General features: G+C 40.1%; 1 protein-coding gene and 1 long non-coding RNA gene across 2 annotated transcripts in view; one reads left to right on the top strand and one right to left on the bottom strand.

The window, feature by feature from the left end:
- Window positions 1–15898, bottom strand: part of mta3 (metastasis associated 1 family, member 3) — a 236151-nt gene that overhangs the window by 203272 nt on the left and 16981 nt on the right. The window lies entirely within an intron of this gene.
- Window positions 10708–15898, top strand: part of LOC132210013 (uncharacterized) — a 35077-nt gene continuing 29886 nt past the window's right edge. Inside the window, exons 1-2 of the long non-coding RNA XR_009446164.1 lie at window positions 10708–10849; window positions 11972–12034. This is a non-coding gene — a long non-coding RNA (uncharacterized LOC132210013). The remainder of the gene's footprint in view (window positions 10850–11971; window positions 12035–15898) is intronic.

Raw genomic sequence — 15898 nt, 5'->3', positions numbered from 1 at the left:
ATTGCCACACCTCACAGTCCCACATCCACCCAACTCTCCATTCTGCCACCTCTGCCCCATTACAACTACTCTACTCTTACCTCTTCCCACTCCACTGCACTCTACCCCACTACTTTTCTCCCCATTTCCTCCCAACCCTGTTTGAACCTAGCACATGCTTCCTTCTTCATTCTCAGTTCTTTCCTTTCCCTCTAACTTATTCTTCTTTCTACAAATTTCTTCTCCTTACATCCTCCCCACTTCTCTCTTTACCTCACTTAAAAATTCATTTGCCTACCCTCTCCCTTTGCCTTTTTCCCTTCTTCCTCCTCACGCTACTCTTTCTGCACTTCTTTTATCCCTCTTCCCCACTACTTTCTTCTTCCTCTCCTCAACCCCTTCCACTACAAACCCTCTTCCCCTCCATCCCTATTCTTCCTCTTCTTCCCTACCCTCCATCCCACCCTGACTCCTCCTCCCCACCCTTCCATTTCTTCCACCATGGCCTATCCCTAAACCCTTCATACCGCACCTCTCCCTTTCCCCCTCATCCTTATTTTCTTTCAACCCACTCTTTCTCACCCTTGTATCACCTGCCCACTCTCTGTCTTTCCAATTCCTCTCCCTCTTCCCCTCCCTCTCTCTAACCCTGCAGTTCTCCCCTTATCCCTCATCTTCCCAGCCACGTTTTTCTCCTGTCAACCATTCCCTCCACCCATCTGGCCCTATTTCCTCTGGTCCCCTTCTTACTCCTCCCCTCCATCCATCTATCCATCCTCCCTCCTTTCCCTCATCTCCTCTCCCCTCTTCCCCTTCCTCTTCCACCTTCCTCTAAAGTATCACACATAAAACGACTTAATAAGAACCCATCAGGTATGGAGGGGTATTAGCATGGTGAGAGTGTTGGCTAACTAATAGAATATACAGTTGGGCTAAAGGGGGCATTTTTGGGACGGCAACCTGTAAGTTGTGGAGTGCCACAGGGTTTGGTGCTGGGGCCACAAATATATTAATGACTTGAATGACGGGAGACAATGTATTATCTCCATGTTTGTATGTGACAATATATGCAGGAAGCCAAAGGTAAGGATGACAACAATGACAGTACGGAGGAATGTAGACAGATTAAAATACTTGGCAAAAACTTGGTAGATGGAAAATAATGTAGGAAAATATGGAGTTATGCACTTTGGAAGAAAAAGTAGAAGAACTGAATATTATTTCAATTAAAACTTGGAGCAGAATTAGGCTATTTGGCCTGTTGAGTCTGTTCTGCCATTCAATATGATATAGTTTATGTTCTTTCTCGAAGCTATGTTCCCACTTTTACCCCATTAAAATATCTTTAAAATAACAAAGGCATCTTACTCTTTCTTGAATATATTTAGTATCTTGCCTTCCACAGTCATCTGTGGTAGAGAACTCCATAGATTCACAACCTTTTGAGTAAATAAACTTGCCTCATCTCAGTCTGAAGAATGGGAAAGATTGCTGAAAGCTGCAGGTCTGTGGGATTTGGTGGTCTTTATACATGAATCACAAAATTGTAGCATGTATGTCTTGCAAGTAATAGGGAAGGCAAAGGGAAAGTTCAAATTTCAAAGTGAATGGAATACAAAAGTATTCAAGACTCTAATCTGACCATGCTTGGATAGATTGATTGATTTATTTATTGTCACGCGTAGCAAAATACAGTGAAAAGCTTTTTTTACGAGCAGTACGGGAAGATAATCGTCAGCAAAGGATGTACAGATTAAAAAGACTCAGAGACATTCAGGTTACATTGCATGGGGCATGCACTATTCGAGATCAACACTAGCAAGATCAGTGTTATTTGAGGCTGGAGAGTCCATTCATTCGTCTAATAATGCCGGGGAAAAAGCTGCTTGTGCGTGTGTTCAGTCTCCTGTAAATTTGGCCTGATGGAAGAGGTTGTAGGAGATCGTTACCAGAGTCCGATGGGTCTTTGGTGATGTTGGCAGCCTTTTCGCAGTAGCGAGCTGTGTAAATCGAGTCCATGGATGGAAGCTTGGCTTCCATGATGGCCTGGGCTGTGCACACCACCTTCCATGGTTTCTTATGGTCCGAGGCAGACCAGTTGCCGTACCAGGCCATTACGCACCCAGATGGTATGCTTTCTATGGTGCATCCGTAGATGTTGGTGAGGGTACTTATGGACATGCCAAAGAAGAAGAGGCATTGTTGTACCATCTTGACTGTCACATCTACGTGGGAAGTCCAGGTAAGCTAAGGAATATTATTCCTTATCTTAGGAAACGTTAACTGGCACTGGAGGAAGTCAAGATAAGGTTCATTAGGTTGGTTACGAGTATTGGGGAATTATCTAAGGAGCAAATTGGACTTTTATTCATTGGAGTTTAAAAGGATGAGAGGCTTTACTGAAACACTTAAGATTATTAGGGAGCTTCACAGGACAGATGCTGATGATTTGTTTCCATCTGTGGCAGAGTTTAGGACCAGAGGGCATAATCTCAGGGTAAGAGATTGGCCGTTTAAAATAAAGATGAGGAGAAATTATTTCTCTCAGAGACAGTGAACCTGTGGAATTCTTTACCAAAGAGTGCTGTAGATACTGGTTTGTTAAGCTTATTCAAGACTGTGAGAGACATATTTCTAATTACTAAAGGGATCAATGATAATGAGCATAAGGCAAGAACATTGGAATTGAGGATAATCAGATCAGACATTACCTCATCAAATGGCTGACTCCATGGGCCAAATGGCCTACTTCTGTACCTACATCCAATGGTGTCTTCTCCTCGTCCTATTCTTCATCCCCCTCACCTCCTCCTTCTTCCCATTCATCTTTACTCTCCTCCCCTCCCCACCGTCCTACTGGACCAGGCCTGATATCCTCAGGTTAGATATCACAGGATTCTTTGGAAATTCTTAGAAATCTGAGTGACTGAGTGGAAGGTCCAGTGTTGCCCAATGTGCAAACCATTGCTTAGAGAAAGTGCACGTTGGCACTCGACATGCTTACTGATGCTTAGTTTATTTACAGAACTAACACAGTCAATGATAGCACTAATGTAAAAGCTTTGTATTTAGGGAACTATATATAGTTAAGTTTTGCATTTCCTTCTTTCATTTTTGATTTAGAATGAGGTGAATTCAAACCCTCTGAATGACAAGTAGTACAAGGAGCTGAAAAATGACACTTACTGTAACACTCATATTATTCTCAAGTTTCAAAGTCAGAATGTACAAAGCGTGGAGATTAAATATGTATGTAATATAATGTGTAATGTTCATTACGCATTATTAGAATGTTCACAATCTGTCACAACAGAATGGAGCAGAAAAATGTAGCAACAGGGAGTTGCAAAGATCAAACAAGTTAATCGTGTTGTACAACTGTGCCTAAATACAATACATTTAACTAAATGTAAACTGGTCGGTATCTTCTAGCGAGTGTGTTCGTCCCCTGCAACACTGGACCTTAGTTAGTGGAAATTTAGGTTTGCCTTAAGTGAATGTTAGGCCTTAAAATTCATTATACACTATCAATAAAATCGAAGCCAATGTTTAATTCTGCCTAAAATAACAAGCTATAAGACCTTTAAACAATAAGAAGGGTGATCAACATTGATTATACTGTATCTGCATTGGCAATGATAGCAAGGACTGCTTTGTGCATATGAAATCTGGACTTGTTCTGAGCGCAACATTCTAATTTGCCACATTCTGATCCCAGTATTTATGAAAAAAGTTGACGGAGTAGTGATCTCTTTGAATTAGTAGAAGGTTGATTGAACAGAGGGATAAAGTAAACACACCAACATACAAATTAAGAGCTGGAGTAGGCCATTCAGCCCTTCCAACCTGCTCCACCATTCAAAAAGATCATGCATGCTACTGCCCCAACTTAGTTTTCTTAAAAGCAGAGCAACCTTTTGGAGTTTCAGCGGTCATTTCCTGTCTTACAGTGTATACCAGGCTTTACATTCGCATTACATGTCATGTGACTAAATTTCTCCAGGAAGGCGCAGTACAGGATCATGTTTTCCGGCTCAGGGACTGAGGGAAGTCTGAAACTCGCCACACCAAAATTCATTTTGCTATGACTTAGTATTCCAGTAGCTCAACTGTTTGTGGGAATATCTGTCACTTGTAAATGCAAACCAGATATTTTACACTGAATATTCTGAGAAATTATAATCCCATAGAAAGCAGTTTCTTTGCTTCCCACTTGATGGCTGCATTGGCACAAAATGGTTTTATGCATAGAATCTAATATACGTAAAGCCAGAAGAAATAGGAACAGACGTAGGCTGTTTGGCCCCTCCAGCCTGCTCCATCATTTAATGGGATCATGACAGATTCAATATTAGTCATCCCACTTTCTTGCCCTTTCCCTATAACCCTTGATTTCCTTACTAACAAGAACCATGTGAAAAAGTTTTGCATCATTCACTGAACTGAGCGTTTTTAAGTTTACAAAGGTCTTATTTATGATCTCAACCCACTGAAGACGTATAGAAAATGTCACCATTAAAATATTGACTGTGAGATATATCATTTTTTTGGCCCTTTCTTTAGCCTTTGTCAATGCACATTGCATTTGAACAGACTTTTTGCGAGATTTGACTACCAGCAGTGAAATAGATTAATTATGGACAGAGCTTGGAGAATTTATATTTGGGTCAGTAAATCAGCATGCAGAAAAGTAAATACAATTAAAGTCCCGAAAATCTTACTCATTTTATCACTAGAATTCTAAACAGTACAGTTGTGATGGTAGTGAGGTATTAGTACAGAAGGGCGAAAAATCTGAAATATGGAATAGATATCTTGGATTTCACACCGGGCGATATTTTGGAGAGTTGCAGTAGTCGTTTCCTGTGTTATTTCAAAAACAAATGGAATGTTTTACGGCAAAATGGTCTTTTTGTAACAGGCAGCAACGCAAACACATACGCCATGAGGCTTAAAATCATTTTGCAAATCTTGAGAAGAACAACAAATTACCCTAGCTAAATATTACTTAACAAAATGTAATAAGACGCTTCCAAAGGTTGTAATTGATTTTTACAGCAATAATAAAGGCAAATGAAGATAGGACTCTGCACATTTCTTTTGGCAGTTTATTCCTTACTAGCGCAGAGATGGTAGGCCGAAGGACCAGTGGCTCTTGCAGTACTGTTCTGTCTTCTAAAGCACATTGGGTGTGAAGTACTGAGTTCCTACTGTGTGCAACCTATTGAAGTGTAGGGATTTACATATTTCTATGGTGTTTAGTCAATTAAAATGTAATGTCAGAACTAGATTTTTGGTGAAGGAATTCACAGTCTCATATCAATACACAAATGTATTGAATTCCTGGTTTGAAATGATGATTTTATGGTCACGATTTTCAGTAAGCTTTCTGAACATTTTCAACAATCTCGCTCTGTATTAAAAATGTCAAACTTATTATTATTTCCAAATAAGCAGTTTTCAGCTAGAACGCTTATTCTATAAGCTACTTGTTTGCAGTGAGTAAGGCTTTGTTAGAAGTTTCAACAGGTGTAAGTTTATGAGTCTCAGAGGGATTGTTGAATACATATATAGATACAATATACCTATATCCATTTAGCTAAATAGGTAACTTCTTTCAGTTCCAGGACTGATAAATATATTGAATTGCTTTATAAAGGAAGACAAAAATTAACATATTATTGAGAAAATGGGCCTCACCAGCTAAGCTACAATTTATTGCACATCCCTATTGCCCAGACCATAGTTAAAATTCAATCACATCATTGTGGATTTGGAATCACAGGCAGCCTAGACCAGCTAAGGGTGGCAGATTTCCTTGTCTAAAGGACATTATAACCGGATGAGTTTTGTAACAATTACAGTGGCACCATAATTGCCAACGAGCCATTATCCTTTTCATTGCAGATATTTACTGAGTTCACATTGACCATCTGCTGCAGCGGGATTCAAATCATGTACCAAAAATGTTACAAACCAACACAGAGACTGTTGGAGAAACTCAACAGGTGTGGCAGCATCCATGAAGAGAAAAAAAGTTAACAAGTCAAGTGATACTTCGTTTTAAAACATTAGCCCTGTTTATCTCTCCATATATGCTGCTGGACCTGCTGAATTAGCACATGCACACATAGAAAAAATATTGAAGATAGAGGCAGGAGTGGGCCATTTGGCCCCTTGAACCTTCTCTGCCATTCAATATATTCATTGCTGAGCATCCAGCTCAATAGCCTGATTGTGCTCACCCCTATCCCCACATCCTCATCCCAATATCCTTTGATCCCTTTAACCTCAAGAGCTTTATCTCCATCCTTCTTGAAAATACACAATGTATTGGCCTCAACCACTTCCTGTGGTAGTGAATTGCATTGGATTCCCCCTGTTTGTGTGAAGAAATTTCTCCTCATTTTGGTCCTAAAAGATTTACCCCTTAACCTTAACACATGATCCCTAGTTCTGGACCATCGGGAATGTTCTTCCTGCAGCTATTCTATCTAGTCCTGCTACAATTTTATATGTTTCTATGAGATTCCTACTTCTGCCATTTTCCTAAACTACAGTGAAAACAATCCTAACCGACTCAATTTAGAGTCATAGAGTAATACAGCATGGAAACAGGCCCTTCAGCCCAAACTGGTCCATGTTACCATGGTGCCCACTCAGCTAGTTTCAACTGCCTGCATTTGGCCCATATCCCTTTCAACCCTTCCCGTCCATGTACCTATCCAAATGTTTTTTAAATATTACTTTGTACCTGGCTCAACCACTTTCTCTGGCAGCCCATTCCATATACGCACTACTCTCTGCATGAAGAAGTTACTCCTCAGGTCCCTCCTAAATCTTTCTCGTCTCACTTTTAACCTCTGCTCTCTAGTTTTCATTTCCCCATTCCTGGAAAAAAAGACTATATGCATTCACCCTATCCATGCCCCTCATGATTTTATACACCTCAATAAGATCACCCCCTTAATCTCCTATGGTCCAAGGAATAAAGTCCTATCCTGGCCAACCTCTCCCTATAGCTCAGGCTTACTGGTCCTGGCAACATCCTCGTAAATATTCTTTGCACATTTTCCAGTTTAACTATGTCTTTCCTATAACAAGGTGACCAAAACTGTACACTATATTCCAAGTGCCGCCTCACCAATGACTTAGACAATTGTGACATAATGTCCCAACTCCTACACTCAGTGCCTTGACTGATGAAGGCCAGCATGCCAATGCCTTCTTCTCCACCCTGCCTACCTGTGACATCACTTTCAATGAACTGTGTACTTGTACTCTTAGCTCCCTCTGTTCCATAACACTCCTCAGGACCTGAGGTAACAATGTGTAGAGCTGGATGAACACAGCAGGCCAAGCAGCATCAGAGGAGCAGGAAAGCTGACATTTCGGGCCTAGAAGAATGGTCTAGCCCCAAAATGTCAGCATTCCTGCTCCTTGGTCTGCTGTGTTCATCCAGCTCTACACCATGTTATCTCAGATTCTCCAATATCTGCAGTTCCTACTATCTCTGAAACAATGTTTACTCCTCAGGACCTTACCATTTACTCTACAAGTCCTACTTTGGTTTGACTTTCCAAAGCACAACACCTCACACTTACCTGTAATGAACTGAATTTGCCAATCCTCAGCTCACTTCCCCATCTGATCAAGATCCCTCTGTAATTTTTGATAACTTTCCTTGCTTTCAACGATACCTCCTAATTTTGTATCATCTGCAAACTTAGTAATCACACCTTGAACATTCACATCCAGGTCATTTATGTAAATAACAAATAACAAAGGCCCCAGCATCAGCCCCTGTGGCACACCATTTGTCACACGCCTCCAGTCCGAGAAATATCCTGCAACCATCACCCTCTGCTTCCTACCATCCAGCCAGTTTTGAATCCAATCAGCTAGCTCTCTTTGATCCCATGTGACCTAACCTTCATGTCTAGACTGCCACGCTGGACCTTGTCAAACTTCTCCTTATATGTCAGTACCCCAATCTCAGGAATCAATTTGATAAACCTTTGTTGCACTCTCTCCATAGCAAGAATATTCTTCCTCAGATAATAAGAGCAAAAATTCACTCAATACTCCAGGTATGGCGTCACCACTGCCCTGTACTTTTGCAAAAAAAACATTCCTACTCCCCTCGCTATGAAGACCAGCATACAGTTTTCCTTCTTTACTGCCTATGGCACCTGCACACTTATGTTCAGCACACTGGTGCACATGGACACACAGGCTTTAGAGAACAACCTCAATTTACAACCATTCCAATAATAAACTGCCTTCCTATTTTTACTACCGAAGTGAATAACTACATTTTCATCCACATTTTACTGCATCTGCCATACATTTATCAACACAGCCAATCTGAATCACACTGCAACATCTCTGCATTCTCCTCACAGCTCACCCTTTGCAGCTATGTGCTACCTGCTAATTTTGAAATATCACATTTAGTTCCTTGATCAAAATTATTAACATATATTGTGAAAAGCTGGAGCCGTAGCACTGATCCCTGCAGTATTCCACTGCCCATTCAGAACCTGACTCATTTAGGGTCCAGACCCAAAACATCAGCTTTCTTGCTCCTCTGATGCTGCCTGGCCTGCTGTGTTCATCCAGCTCTACGCCTTGTTATCCCAGATTCCAGCATTAGCAGTTCCTACTAATTTTCATTTATTCTTACACTTTGTTTCCTGTCTGCTAATCAATTTTTCACACTGTGAATGATATTTTTTACTTTACCTTAGCCTAGCCTAAAAGGAAAACCTACAATTTGGCAGTAACCTTAGACAAAATTCACAACATTTATTCTGTTAGAGTAGTAGTTATTTACTCTGCATTGTAGATGTTAGCAAGAACATTTTGCCAAACAGAATGGTTCATTGTGATGCTGAGAACAATATGTTAGGAGTATTTATGTACAGTCTGTGCACTGTTCCAACTCTGAAGACCGAATTTAGTGCCAGTCACAAAACTTGTCTTGACTTTGTGTACTGGAAAATTGCCAACTGACCTAAATGTGGTGTCAAACATCCTGTCACATCTTGTCATATCATGCTCCACAATTGAAAAATAAACTTCAGTGAAGGATGCGTCACTCTTAGTTGCCACAGTGTTCATGATGGATTGTAAAAATGGATCTGCAAAGAATAGCATAAATTCTATAGCACAAGAACACGCTACTTGGTTCAACAAAGCAGAGTCACTATTTTTAATCTATTCATCTCCTTGCTCGTTCCTGTAATCTTTTCCGATCCTGCCATATCCTTCAATTTCCCCTCCCTCCTTTATCCATCGGGTTTGTTTTTAAATATTGAAACGTCTAAGTGGCAGGTAGTTCTGTCTTAACCTTCTCTATATTAAGAATCTCCTCAAATTCTTTAATTGATTGGTTTGAAGTTAGCTCATATTTAAGCTATCATGTTCATGTTCTATAGGTCTAAATATTTCTCCAAATCTATCCTGTCATCTCTCTCATTTTTTTAGAGAAGCCTAACAGATTTACATAGAAACATGGAAAATAAATTCAGGTGTAGGCCATTCGGCCCTTTGAGCCTGCACCACGATTCATTTTGATCACATCTGATAGTGCAATTTCAGTACCCCATTCCCACTTTCTCTCCATATCCCTTGATCCCTTCAGCTGCCAGGAACACATCCTGCTCCCTCTTGAAAAAGCTAAGATAAAGCCCCCAACAGCTTTCTGTGGGAGAATTCCACAGGTTCACAACTCTCTGAGTGAAGAAATTCTTCCTCATCTTAGTCCTAAATGACTTACCCCTTATTCTTAGTCTGTGACCCCTAGTTCTGAGTGACCCCTAGTTCTGGAATTCCCCAACATTGGGAACATTCTTCCTGCACCTAGCCTGTCCAATCCCATCAGGATTTTATGTGTTTCTATGAGATCCCCTTCATTCTTCTAAATCCCAGTGAGTACAAGCCCCGTTGATCCACTCTTTCCTCAAATGTCAGTCCTACAACCCGGGAATCATCTGGTGAACCTTCACCGGACTACCTCAATAGCAACTTCCAGTCAAATCTTTTCCTGATAGTGACAGCATCTCAATTCTGCCTACAGCCTTGGAATATGCTCTGGCATTTTCTCGGGCTTTGACACGTGTATTATAAAATGTAATGCTGAACTGCAAACAGTGCTGTCAGTGAACCTTAACCAGGTTTCGGTCGTTACATTCTAATTCGCCCCATTCTAATTTTTATACCTTATGGGTCTTCTCACAAAGAGATGGGATGGCTTGATCAACGTGTTCTGCTCCTTATGAAGTATAATGTGAAACTTTGCTGGAATAAATGTCCGTTCAAAAAGAAAATGACAAACCGGAGTTTTGAAGTGCTTATTGATGAGCATTATTACTGACTTTCCTGTGAGTCACTTCTTTCAATATTGTAAATTTTCCGCGTTCCATTTAAAGAGAATTATACCACTCCAAAAAGTTCTGCATATCCACAGACAATTGAAAAGTAACACGTGCACATTGTAAAGGCAGATTTTAGTTTACACAAAATTACTCAGACATATGTTCACACATTTCCAGTGTGATTTAACCAAACACCCTAACAATTCTGGCTTCACGTTCTTCGCTTTCAAAACAAAAATGTTGGCAGGATCAAATTGGAGCAGCAGGTTCATTTCACAGTGCATTAGCCCTTCCTTGTAGACAGGATGTTGCTGTACGGGCACAAATATATGTGGCAGAAGAACAAAAAATTGTCGAAGGGTTAATTTGACGTCGCATGTGGCAGGAAATACCCAAAGGATCGGCGAACTTTGACCCAGAAATCATGAGATGCAGCGCTGTGTTCAGAAGGCGGGCTCTATTCGCTGAAACGGCGATGTTCCCCTGAGCAGGTTATTAACTAATGATGCAGCACTTTAATGAACATTCTCAATTCGAATTAAAAAGGGGCAGTCATCTCTTATTTATGTTTACCCGAGGCGCGCGTCAGATGTCTCAACAGGGATTACTTTCTGGTCTATGTTTCACAACACCGAGGTTTTAATGAGAATTCTCTCATATTTTATCAAATAGTAGGCAATGAAAGAGGGAAAAAAGTAATCATTCAACTCCCTGATGTACCAATTCAATCACCGAAATAAAAGGGTCGATCTTGAGATAGTTGCGATCTTATTTTTAGAAAAAGAAAACTTCTTTCCACACTTGACTAAAGGATGGATTACTGTAAAATTACGAATTGAACAAATCTGGGAAAGACTGTGTGTGGAAGCCTGGCTTGTGGTTGCAGTAAACAATGCTTCTAGCCGTTCACCTGCTGCTCAACCATCCCCCAATATTTTAAATAACCCTGGTGTTTGTTCACACATTTTAGAGGACTGAGAGATGATGACTATCATTGAGGCACGAGTGGTTTAATATAACCCTATCCTATTGGCAGTGAATTAGTAAGCAATTGACAGATTGTGCTTATGTACTATTTTATCTAAAGACATAAATCAATATTTACGGGTTCTGAAGAAGGGTCAACTCGACCCGAAACGTTAACTTTGATGTCTCTCCACAGATGCTGCCAGACCTGCTGAGTTTTTCCAGCAATTTCTGTTTTTGTCTATAAAACAATAGCACTGGCGAAGTATTTACATTGAATATCTGTGTTGCATCTTTAACGTTGTCCACAGGGTGAATAGGATTTTTGATGTTCACAGCATGAAGCAACAATATGGCATTTTTAACATGTGAAAGGCTTCTTGATGCTGTATCTTGTCCATTCCTCCCATTAAAATACAATTCATACATTTTCACTGTCTTTAATCGCACCACAACTGCATCCTGTGTAGACTCATTTAAAATTGAAGTTTCTGTGAAATTATAACCACCAAGTAGTCTGGATCTTGTGTTGTGAATATTATTTTTGCATTAAGGAATAAGCAAAGAAATGTTTCTCTCTGGTTTCCGTTCTTTCTTTAAATCTTAATTTCATTTTGATTTCATTTTTATCTCAAATCAATTTTAAGAAATAAAGAAGAACAGCTTTGAGAAAGTCCCGAGTGTGGGAGAAATGTTGTGGTGTACAGATGGTAAGAAAATTGTTTCTTTTATGATCAAGCTGTTGGTCTTAACTGAATATCTAACAACAGAAGTGGCAGTTAGATACCGCTGTAATCGCTTATGCTAATAGAGGGAGTGACTAATATGTTCTATATTCGTTGTACTATGTAGAAAAACCCAGGCTTTGACGATACCCTCTGACTTGTAAAAAAACACAGCCTTTTCGATTTTTGAGAAACGCTGAGGGCATACATTTCTACCAGAACATTTACATTGCATGTCAATTAATTTGTACTTAGAAAGTTTTTTTTAAAGTTATACACTGAAGTTCACTGTCACGAGAAGTGTTTGACTGCTATCAGTTCCTCTTTTCAAAGATTGTTTTGGTGTGATTTTCCTTCTTTGGGAATGAACGTACAGGATGAATCAGTAAGTCAATTCAAAACAGTTACAACTTGTCAGTATTTAGAAATCTTATTGGGTCACCCGAAAGTATGACTTGAGATCCTTCCGATAAAATGGAATTGTAGCCCTTAATCTCTTGATTTTATTTGGCAAGATAGAAGTTTCATACGAAATGTTCTGTTTGGATCTATCTATTTGCTACACTTCCATAAAGTCGTCATATTTTCCTTATGAATTGTTATCGGTAAGTCAAGGACACAACTGAAAATGTGATATTAGCTGTATTGAACGTGAACCGGTTCCTTCACACGTCTTTTCGTTGAGATTTGTGTTTTCAAAGTACTGTATCGGTTTTGATCATAAAGTTTTTAAGAATCAGCATATCCGCTTGGTTTGAAGGAAGCAGCAAGCAGAAAACCACCGACCTCTGCTGTGCAGGAACTACAATCAAACACCGTATAATCTCTGATGAAGGGTCTAGGCCCGAAACGTCAGCTTTTGTGCTCCTGAGATGCTGCTTGGCCTGCTGTGTTCATCCAGCCTCACATTTTATTATCTTGGATTCTCCAGCGTCTGCAGTTCCCATTATCTCTGACCGTATAATCAAACTCAATTTAGAGACTATAATCCGAGGTGATGTCCAGATGATCTCATACTTTCGTTAAATGAACGAAGCCAGATAGCTGAAACACAAGGGCAGGCAAATGGGCTAGTTCAGGTTTGGGATTATGTTCGGCATGGACGGTTTGAACCGAAGGGTTTGTTTCCATGTCATATGACTGTACGACTGAAACATCTCCTCGCAATCTCACAATCTGTTCAGCACGTCGCTGTCATGCAGACAGCTTGATTTTAGCCAATACCTTTCCGCAGCAAGAAAAATGCAATTGAATATTATACTGACTTTAACACAAAGTAATTTTCTTATTTCAAAACGCTTTGTAGTTGAAGAAAATTCTGGATTCTATGTTCGACCGCGAATTTCATTTTAACGAGATAACAAGGTGTAGAGCTGGAGGAACACAGCAGGCCAAGCAGCATTTTAGGAGCAGGAAAGCTGGCATTTCGGGTCTAGACCCTTCATCAGAGAGATTTCAAAGTGTACTTACGTGTGTGTAATTGTGTACGTTAAAATATTCGTACACTGACTACATTTCAAAACACTTAATTGGTTGCAAACGGCTTCGTACTGTACTGGGGTGGTAAATTGCACAGTGTGACTTCCATGATTTCAGGTGCTTTTGTCTGGTTTAATAACTGGTAATGTGTAAAGCGGACCAACTTTATTAATTGGACTTAAACGTCAACAACTTTTAGGAATGAATGTAACCTTACAGGAGACTAGGAAACGTGAATTGTAAAGGAGGCGCTAAAGTATGGAACGGTAAAATGTTTGAGCAGGAATAAGTGCTTAAGCAGGAGACGGAGTGACTAAAACGCAATTTCGGACAGTTTTTTTAAATTTCAAAAATATATTTTATTCATAAATTATCTGTGTGTAAATACAAGTACAAAACAGACTTTGCAGAAAATACAGTGGAATTTTGACATTCCTCACTACAGCTTCAATCCAGTTGCAACAAAAAAGCATTTTCCAACCATGAAAGGAAGCTACTTGCATTCGAATTAAGGCGATCAGGGGATCTGAAAATGTAACAGGTCCTCAATGTACTTTGGCCCAAATTGTCAGTAGTGTGAAATAAGCCAGGCCAGAGGACTCAGTAAGAAGCAATCTTCAGCCAAAGCCCAGGTTTCATTGCAGTCATTCACTGTAAGATCATGGATGGTTAGAAGGTTGGAAAGAGGAGTTAAATAAAACGCAAAGAATGACTAAAAAATCAGTAAGGAGGAAGAAAGAGTACAAGAAAAAGCTAACTAGAAATGTAAAAAAAAGTAGTCAGAGTTTCTGTAGATATTTTTTAAAAAAGGAAAGTCTTAATAAATTGAGCATTGGTCCTACAGAAATTCAGCCTGGGAATTAAGAATGGAAAATAAGGAAATGATTGATTAAATAAATAAGTGTTTTTCACCAGCTGTAAGACTACAGGACCAAAAGATATAGGAGTGGAATTAGGCCATTCAGCCCATCAAGTCTGCTTCACTATTCGATCGTGGGGTGAACGCTGGGAAGTTGTTTCCGTTAGGCAAGGAGACTAGGATCCGTGGGCACAGCCTTAAAATTAGAGGGGGAAATTTAAAACGGAAATGAGGAGAAATTTCTTCAGTCAGAGAGTGGTGGGCCTGTGGAATTCATTGCAATGGAGCACAGTGGAGGCTGGGAGGCAGAGATCGATAAATTCTTGATCTCACAAGGAGTCAAGGGCTACGGGGAGAGTGCAGGGAAGTGGAGTTGAAATGCCCATCAGCCATGATTAAATGGTGGAGTGGACTCGATGGGCTGAATGGCCTTACTTCCACTCCTATGTCTTATGGTCTTATGTTTCTCAACTCCATTCTCCTGATTTCTCCTTTGATCCTCTTACAATTATCCATCTCTGTCTTAAGTACACTCAATGACTTGGCTTCCACAGCCTTCCGTGCCAATGGGCCCCACAGATTTACTATCTCCTGGCTGAAGAAACTCTTCCTCAGCTCAGTTCTAAAGGGTCATTCCTCTATTCTGTGGCTGCTCCCATGGGTCCTAGTATCTCCTATTCATAGAAACATCTTCTCCACATCTGCTGTATCCAGGCCTCTCAGTTTTCTGTCAGTTTCAATCAGATCCCACCTCACCTTCTAACCTCCATCAAGTACAAACTCAGAGTCCTCAACTGTTCTTAATGTTACAAGCCGTTCATCTCTGGGATCATTCTTTTAAACTTCCTTTGGACCACCTCCAAGGCTAGCACATCCTTTGATGTAAGTAACATCTGAGAAATAGTGCTAAATTAGGAACTCAACATTTTCAAGAACATTATAACGACCAGGGAAGTAGTCCTGTGCAAATTGCTGAAACAGAGGACTGTCAAGTCATTGGGTCCTGGTGGAGTTCCTGCTCAGCTCTTAATATACGTGGCTAGCCAGGTAGTTGATGCATTGCTTCTAATTTTCCCAAATTCCTTGGATTCTGGGATGGTTGCATTGGATTGTACAATAGAAAATGTAACTCGTTTATTCAAAAAGGAGGGAGATAGAAATCAGGAAGACACAGGCCAATTAGCTTAAAATCTCTCATTTGAAAATGCTAAAAGCCATTATTAAAGATGTTATAACTGAGTAATCAGGTAAATTCAGGCTAATCAGGGACTGTCAACAAAGTTTTGTGGAAGAGAAATCATACTCAACTAATTTACTGGAGCTCTTTGAAGGAGCAGCATGCTGTGGATAAAGGGGCAATGGTGACTGTAATGTCCTTCGAGTTACAGTAGGCAGCACATCAAAGATCATTGCAAGAAATAAAAATTAAGGGATGGAAAATGGCCGGACAAACATAAACAGAGTAGGCTTAAATGGGTCATTTTCTGGTCGGCAAGATGCAATCAGTCGTG

The sequence above is a fragment of the Stegostoma tigrinum genome, chromosome 9, assembly GCF_030684315.1.
Source record: "Stegostoma tigrinum isolate sSteTig4 chromosome 9, sSteTig4.hap1, whole genome shotgun sequence".
In the NCBI taxonomy this organism is placed as follows: Eukaryota; Metazoa; Chordata; class Chondrichthyes; order Orectolobiformes; family Stegostomatidae; genus Stegostoma; species Stegostoma tigrinum.
Note: the sequence above shows the minus strand (reverse complement) of the source record. Positions and strands in the feature narration are given on the sequence as shown.